This window comes from Petromyzon marinus, unplaced genomic scaffold, assembly GCF_048934315.1.
Source record: "Petromyzon marinus isolate PM22_M1 ecotype Great Lakes invasive population unplaced genomic scaffold, UKy_Petmar_22M1.pri1.0 PM_G_Scaffold_123, whole genome shotgun sequence".
Taxonomy (NCBI): domain Eukaryota; kingdom Metazoa; phylum Chordata; class Hyperoartia; order Petromyzontiformes; family Petromyzontidae; genus Petromyzon; species Petromyzon marinus.
In genome coordinates, this window is record NW_027422677.1 from 412,924 (window position 1) to 420,000 (window position 7,077).

A 7,077-nucleotide genomic window follows, 5' to 3' on the forward strand; every position below is an offset into this window, starting at 1 on the left:
GGGATAAAAAAATTACCGATACGAACCAAGGAACCATGCTCATTTGGCTAAAGCCACACCGACGATGAACCAAAACGACGATGTGATGATGTTGCATGGAAAGGTCACAGGTTACTCTAAAATACCTGGTCATGAGAAAAATTATTCTGCACTCTTGACCAAAGGTGGCAGTAAGGTTGCCAATAACTTGGTAAACATTAAACAAAGAGATGCCAGGAGGGAAACTGTGTACCACCGGGCGCGAAACCACTATCCAGTGTTTCCCAGGAACTGAAACAAAAATCAAAGTAGCAATAATTGATAACAACCGATGTAACATGTTGCCTTTATTTTTTTTTTTCTGTTCTTTTATTTTCTTATTTCAAATGTAATCATGCTGTGACACGTACGCGCGCGTTGTAAGGAAAAATCAGTCAACTCGAGGAATGTCGATGGTTCTAGATGGAAAAGGCATTTTTCTTTTATTTTTAAAAATAATCCGTGGCAGACCACCGATCATTTTTAAAAGGGCGGTGTGTTGTATATGAGCCTTTTCCAAAATTGATATTAACAATAATATTTGCCGTTATATATATATCATATTTTTTTTTTAACAAACGAAACAAATAATTAATAAAACCCGTAAGCCAGGCACACACAAAACCAGGTGTCGGTCATAAACAGGCCATTAATAAATAAAGAAATAATAAAACTCTCGAGGCGAGGATGTTAGCAGCTATCTGCGAAGATCTCCAGATGAACAAGAGTTTGATGTGCCCTAAGGGAGGTCAAGCAGAGGGAAGCCCTCCCGCAAGCCAGAAATGAGGACGCCCACGGGTTAAACTATTTTTTTTTTTAAACAACGGTTCAAATTTAAAATGCAATAACAAGAATGAGCTAAAGTTAGCGGTCCTCGCGCTCACTCCAATCAAGACCAGGCCACCAGATACATCAGTGAATTATTATCCAATAATTAATTCGCTATCAAATGATTTTCACCTTTAATACTTTTACTGTTAAAACAAAGCTTGGAGACAAAATACCGAGTCACATCAAAGGTTATCGAGAAGGAATGAGGCGAACGGGCAAACTTACGAAAGAGTTTAAACAATATCCCAAGCAACCCCGACCATCTTTGTCTCTCTCACAGCGCGGAGAAGCAGGAATTACACCTTATCACAAGGGGCCATCTGGAAAAGCCAGCCGGGTTTGATGAGGAGACACACCCCACCCCACACACGGCAACCAGACAAACAAGTTTTAAAGAAATTGCAAAATAACATTAACAATAATGTGTTAACCTTAAACGATATTCCATTATAGAACCTTACAGAACCAAGGGATATGGATTCCAACAATCTGGAAACGGACCTCTTAAACTCAGGATGAAAATTATTTTTCTTTTTAATAATTCCATCATAACATTTCGAACCTCGGTAAACCGAGAGGTGTCGGGAGGACGTAGTTACAAACACGAGTCGTGGCGAACATGGGACCAAATGGTATTTGAGAAATATAAGTCGAAAGTATAAAGAGATAGGTGCTCCCGACCACCTTTGTCTCTCCCGAAGAGCGCGAGAGAGGAATTTCACGCCAGGGCAAACAGATCGTTATCGCAGGAGCCATCTGTACACACACACACACGAACTCACACACACAGACCCCGCCCCCCCCTTGTCCACTGCGCAGAGAGAATTGTCTTTGAATATAACGGTCAGCCGCATTTTTCAAAAGGCCAGTGAAGTTAAGTCAAGAGTCAAGACGTCCACAGGACGAGCAGTCGCATGGAGCGGCTGGCTCCTAGCCTCGCTGAGTAGCGAGGATCGCTGAGTCGCGATGTATCAACAAAAGTGAGTCATACAGCAGTGGAGGAAACCTGCTGTCAGCGAACCAGCACGGGCGCGTTCGCGCACTTCAACAGAGAGAGCACGTGCGACTCAACTCACTCAACTGAAGGAAAAGCTTGGGCAGCCGCCAACAACTTCAGCAAACCAGTGACCAAGCGCGTGCGACTTGAGTCATACAGCAGTGGAGGAAACCTGCTGTCAGAGAGCCGCCAACAACCTCAACAAAGAGAGAGGGCGTGCGACTCGGCTCACTCAGCAGAAGAAAAACTTGACCTGTCGCTCGCGAGCGCAGCGTCAGATAATACAGCAGCGGAAAGAGCGCGCGCCGGCGTAGCTCAACCAGCAGTGGAGAGAAACTGCTGTCAGCGAATCAGCACGGGCGCGTTCGCGCATCTTCAAGGAGAAAGAGCGCGGCCAGCAACGCCAAGCAAGAGCGTGCAGCAGCTCAGCCAGCAGTGGAGAGAAACTGCTATCAGCGAACCAGCACGGGCGCGTTCGCGCATCTTCAAGGAGAGGGAGCGCGCCACCAGCGTGCCATCAGCACCATCACCAGCGCGTGCCAACAGCGCGCCACCAGCGTGCCATCGGCACCAGCGCGTGCCAGCAGCGTGCCACCAGCGTGCCACAGTGCGCAACTTCGCGTCACCAGCGCTGAGAGGGCAGCGGCCCCGCACTCAACACCCATCGGCGCGACGACGGCGAGCGTCGTGCTGACTCATCCAGCCAGCGGTGGACAGAAACTGGCAGCCGGTCGTATGCAACCCCTCCTCCACACTCTCCCCCTCACTCCCCCACCGCGCCGCAACACACAGGAAACACATTTTGGACACAAGAGATGCTAACCTCGGCGTCTGTTTTACGCAAAGAATTGAACCAGTGATAAAGAAGACACACGATACGCATATCGGGATAATCAAGAAGGGTGCCACTCCAAGGTGGTGCATTAAAAATCAATTCATAAAGGAAAATACTGCTGTCATTGAGTTGCATAATAACCAATCGTCCTGTTAACAACGTGATACGAATTGACTTGAAGGTCTATGAATGGATGTGGTACTGTGTGGGCAATGTTTAAACACGAATTTACATATTATAAGGTTAAGGTTTTGATAGAATAGTTGCATGTTTTAATCTCTCTCTCAACAACCGATTGATTGCGTTACGCGTCGGGAATTAACCACAGGTGCCGCTATCGAGGTGAAACAACGCAATCGTGATGGTATCATGCTAACGCTGTGTGGAAATTCCAAGGTCGAGAGTTTTCATATTATCCAAAATTAAAGTTAGCTAGAAAATAAAATTGATCAAAGCAGAAGGTTTGTGTGTGATTCTTCCTGAAATTCTGCATAATATTGTTCTGCGTATGAGATCTGAATCCTGGGGACCTATCATAAGCACACTATCACCACACATAATCCATAACACACATAATTCGTAATGTTCAATCGAGAGTAATCGTATCCTTATCGATAATACGGAATTAAAGAGCAGAGTCGAATCGACTCTCTCTCATTCACGCTCACAACGCCTGCGTCACTGCATACGATTAATTGCGTCATTCCAATTCATAACACAATCCTCGTCACCGAGGCTCGACCTTATAATCCATAACGACCTGCATCATCATAACCACGCCCACTCGCATAAATTAATACGATTATCTCTCGAATCAGCATAATTTATGCGCATAATTACACTGATTAACATAATTTAGGATAAATTATGCAAATCTCAAATTTCATTTAATTTTCATTATTTTCATCAATTTTCATAACACCTATATATACAACAGGGTGATGGCGGTGAGTGGGGCTGTATTCTTCCTGAAGTCCACAACCATCTCAACTGTCCTTAGAGCATTTAGCTCTAAGTTGTTCTGGCTACACCAGGTCACCAGGTTGTCAGCTTCCCACCTATAGTCAGACTCATCCCCACCCGAGATCAGCCCAATGAGGGTGGTGTCGTCCGACAAACTTCAAGAGTTTGACGGACAGATGATTGGAGGCGCAGCTGTTGGTATACAGGGAGAAGAGCAGTGGGCAAAGGACGCAGCCCTGAGGAGTTCCCGTGCTGATGGACCTGGAGTCAGAGACTTCTGTTCCCGGCTTAACGCACTGCTTCCTGTCAGAGAGGAAGTCTGTGATCCACCTGCAGGTGGAGTAGGGCACGTTCAGCTGGAAGAGCTTGTCCTGAAGCAGGGCAGGGATGATGGTGTTGAAGGCAGAGCTGAAGTCCACAAACAGGATCCTGGCGTAGGATGCTGGGGCGTCCACATGCTGTAGGGTGAAGTGGAGGGCCATGTTAACTGCGTCGTCCACAGACCTGTTGGCTCTGTAGGCAAACTGAAGGGGGTCCAGGAGAGGGTCTGTGATGGCTTTGAGGTGTGCCAGGAGCAGGCGCTCAAAAGACTTCATTACCACAGATGTAAGGGCGACCGGTCTGTAATCATTTAGTCCTGTTGGCCTTAGCTTTTTGGGCACAGCGATGATGGTGGAGGACTTGAGACAGGCTGGTACATGGCATGTCTCCAGGGAGGTGTTAAAGATGTTGGTGAACACCGGAGACAGCTGGTCAGCGCAGTGCCTGAGGGTGGCTGGAGAGACAGAGTCCGGCCCGGCTGCTTTGCGTGGATTCTGCCTCTTGAAAAGCCCATTAACTTCTCCCTCCTGAAAGGAGAGAGTCGTTTCTGTAGTATGGGTGGGGGATGGGGCCTCTTGGGTGGGAAGGGGTGGTTCAGGACAGTCCAATTGTCTTTCAAATCTACGGTAGAACTCGTTCAGGTCGTTGGCTAGGCGGGAGTCGTTAGTGGTGTGGGGCGCTCTGGGTTTGTAGTTGGTGATGTGCCTGAGCCCTTTGGCAGACAGAAGCAGCGTCGTTAGTAGAGAACTGGTGTTTTAGTGTCTCTGAGTACAGTCGTTTAGCCTCTCTCACCGCTTTGCTAAACCTGTTCTTCGACTCCTTGAATCTGTCTCTATCCCCACTCCTAAACGCTTCCTCCTTCTCCAACCTCAACCTTTTGAGCTTTGCTGAGAACCAGGGCTTGTTGTTGTTAAAGTTCACCCTGGTACGTGTTGGGATACAGCAGTCCTCACAGAAGCTGATGTACACAGCCTCTGTGAGTTCATCCAGACTATTGGTAGCAGTCGTGAACATATCCCAGTCAGTACAGTCTAAGCACGCCCGCAAATCTTCCACAGCCTCACTGGTCCACTGTTTAGATGTCCTCACAGCAGGTTTACAGAGTTTTAGTTGCTGCCTGTATGCACGAATCAGGTGGACCAAGGGAGTTCTGTGCGAGCCGAACAGCCCCGTGACCCACAAGAGAAACATCCCCGCCAAATTCGAGCGTTTGACGGGGTCTATCCGTGAAAAAATATTCACGTTTTTGAGTGCACATGCATTTCTGCTGCAAATGCCTCTGGAAGTTTCATGCCGTTCGTATGCCAATTGTGGCAACACGAAAATGACCCGTTTTCCCATTCCGAGGGATTTCTGTGCGACCCTAACAGCCCCGTGAGCCACAAGAGACACATCCCCGCCAATTTCTAGCGTTTCACGGGGTCTATCCGTGAAAAATATAGACGTTTTTGAGTGCACATGCATTTCTGCTGCAGATGCCTCTGGAAGTTTCATGCCGTTCGTACGCAATGTGGCAACACGAAAATGACCCCTTTTCCCATTCCGAGGGATTTCTGTGCGACCCTAACTAACAGCGCCCGTGAGCCACAAGAGAGACATCCCCGCCAATTTATAGCGTTTCACGGGGTCTATCCGTGAAAAATATAGACGTTTTTGAGTGCACATGCATTCCTGCTGCAAATGCCTCTGGAAGTTTCATGCCGTTCCTATGCAATGTGGCCACACAAAAATGACCCGTTTTCCCATTCCGAGGCATTTCTGTGCGACCCTAACAGCCCCGTGAGCCACAAGAGAGACATCCCCGCCAACTTCTAGCGTTTGACGGGGTCTATGCGTGAAAAATATTAAAATTTTTGAGTGCACGTGCCTTTCTGCTGCAAATGCCTCTGGAAGTTTCATGGCGTTCCTATGCAATGTGGCAACACGAAAATGACCCATTTTCCCATTCCGAGGGAGTTCTGTGCCACCCTAACAGCCCCGTGAGCCACAAGAGACACATCCCCGCCAATTTCTAGCGTTTCACGGGGTCTATCCGTGAAACATATAGAAGTTTTTGAGTGCACATGCATTCCTGCTGCAAATGCCTCTGGAAGTTTCATGCGGTTCGTACGCAATGTGGCAACACGAAAATGACCCGTTTTCCCATTCCCAGGGATTTCTGTGCGACCCGAACAGCCCCGTGAGCCACAAGAGACACATCCCCGCCAATTTCTAGCGTTTCACGGGGTCTATCCGTGAAAAATATCAATTTTTTTTTGACTGCACATGCATTTCTGCTGCAAATGCCTCTGGAAGTTGCATGCGGTTCGCATGCAATGTGGCGACACGAAAATGACCCGTTTTCCCATTCCGAGGGATTTCTGTGCCACCCTAACAGCCCCGTGAGCCACAAGAGAGACATCCCCGCCAATTTCTAGCGTATCACGGGGTCTATCCGTGAGAAATATTCACTTTTTTGAGTGCACATGCATTCCTGCTGCAAATGCCTCTGGAAGTTTCATGCGGTTCGTATGCAATGTGGCGACACGAAAATGACCCGTTTTCCCATTCCGAGGGATTTCTGTGCCACCCTAACAGCCCCGTGAGCCACAAGAGAGACATCCCCGCCCACTTCTAGCGTTTCACGGGGTCTCTCCGTGAAAAATATCACATTTTTTGAGTGCACATGCATTCCTGCTGCAAATGCCTCTGGAAGTTTCATGCGGTTCGCATGCAATGTGGCGACACGAAAATGACCCGTTTTTTCCCATTCCGAGGGATTTCTGTGCCACCCTAACAGCCCCGTGAGCCACAAGAGACACATCCCCGCCAATTTCTAGCGTTTCACGGGGTCTATCCGTGAAAAATATTCAATTTTTTGACTGCACATGCATTTCTGCTGCAAATGCCTCTGGAAGTTTCATGCGGTTCGCATGCAATGTGGCGACACGAAAATGACCCGTTTTCCCATTCCGAGGGATTTCTGTGCCACCCTAACAGCCCCGTGAGCCACAAGAGAGACATCGCCGCCAATTTCTAGCGTTTCACGGGGTCTATCCGTGAAAAATATTCACTTTTTTGACTGCACATGCATTCCTGCTGCAAATGCCTCTGGAAGTTTCATGCCGTTCGC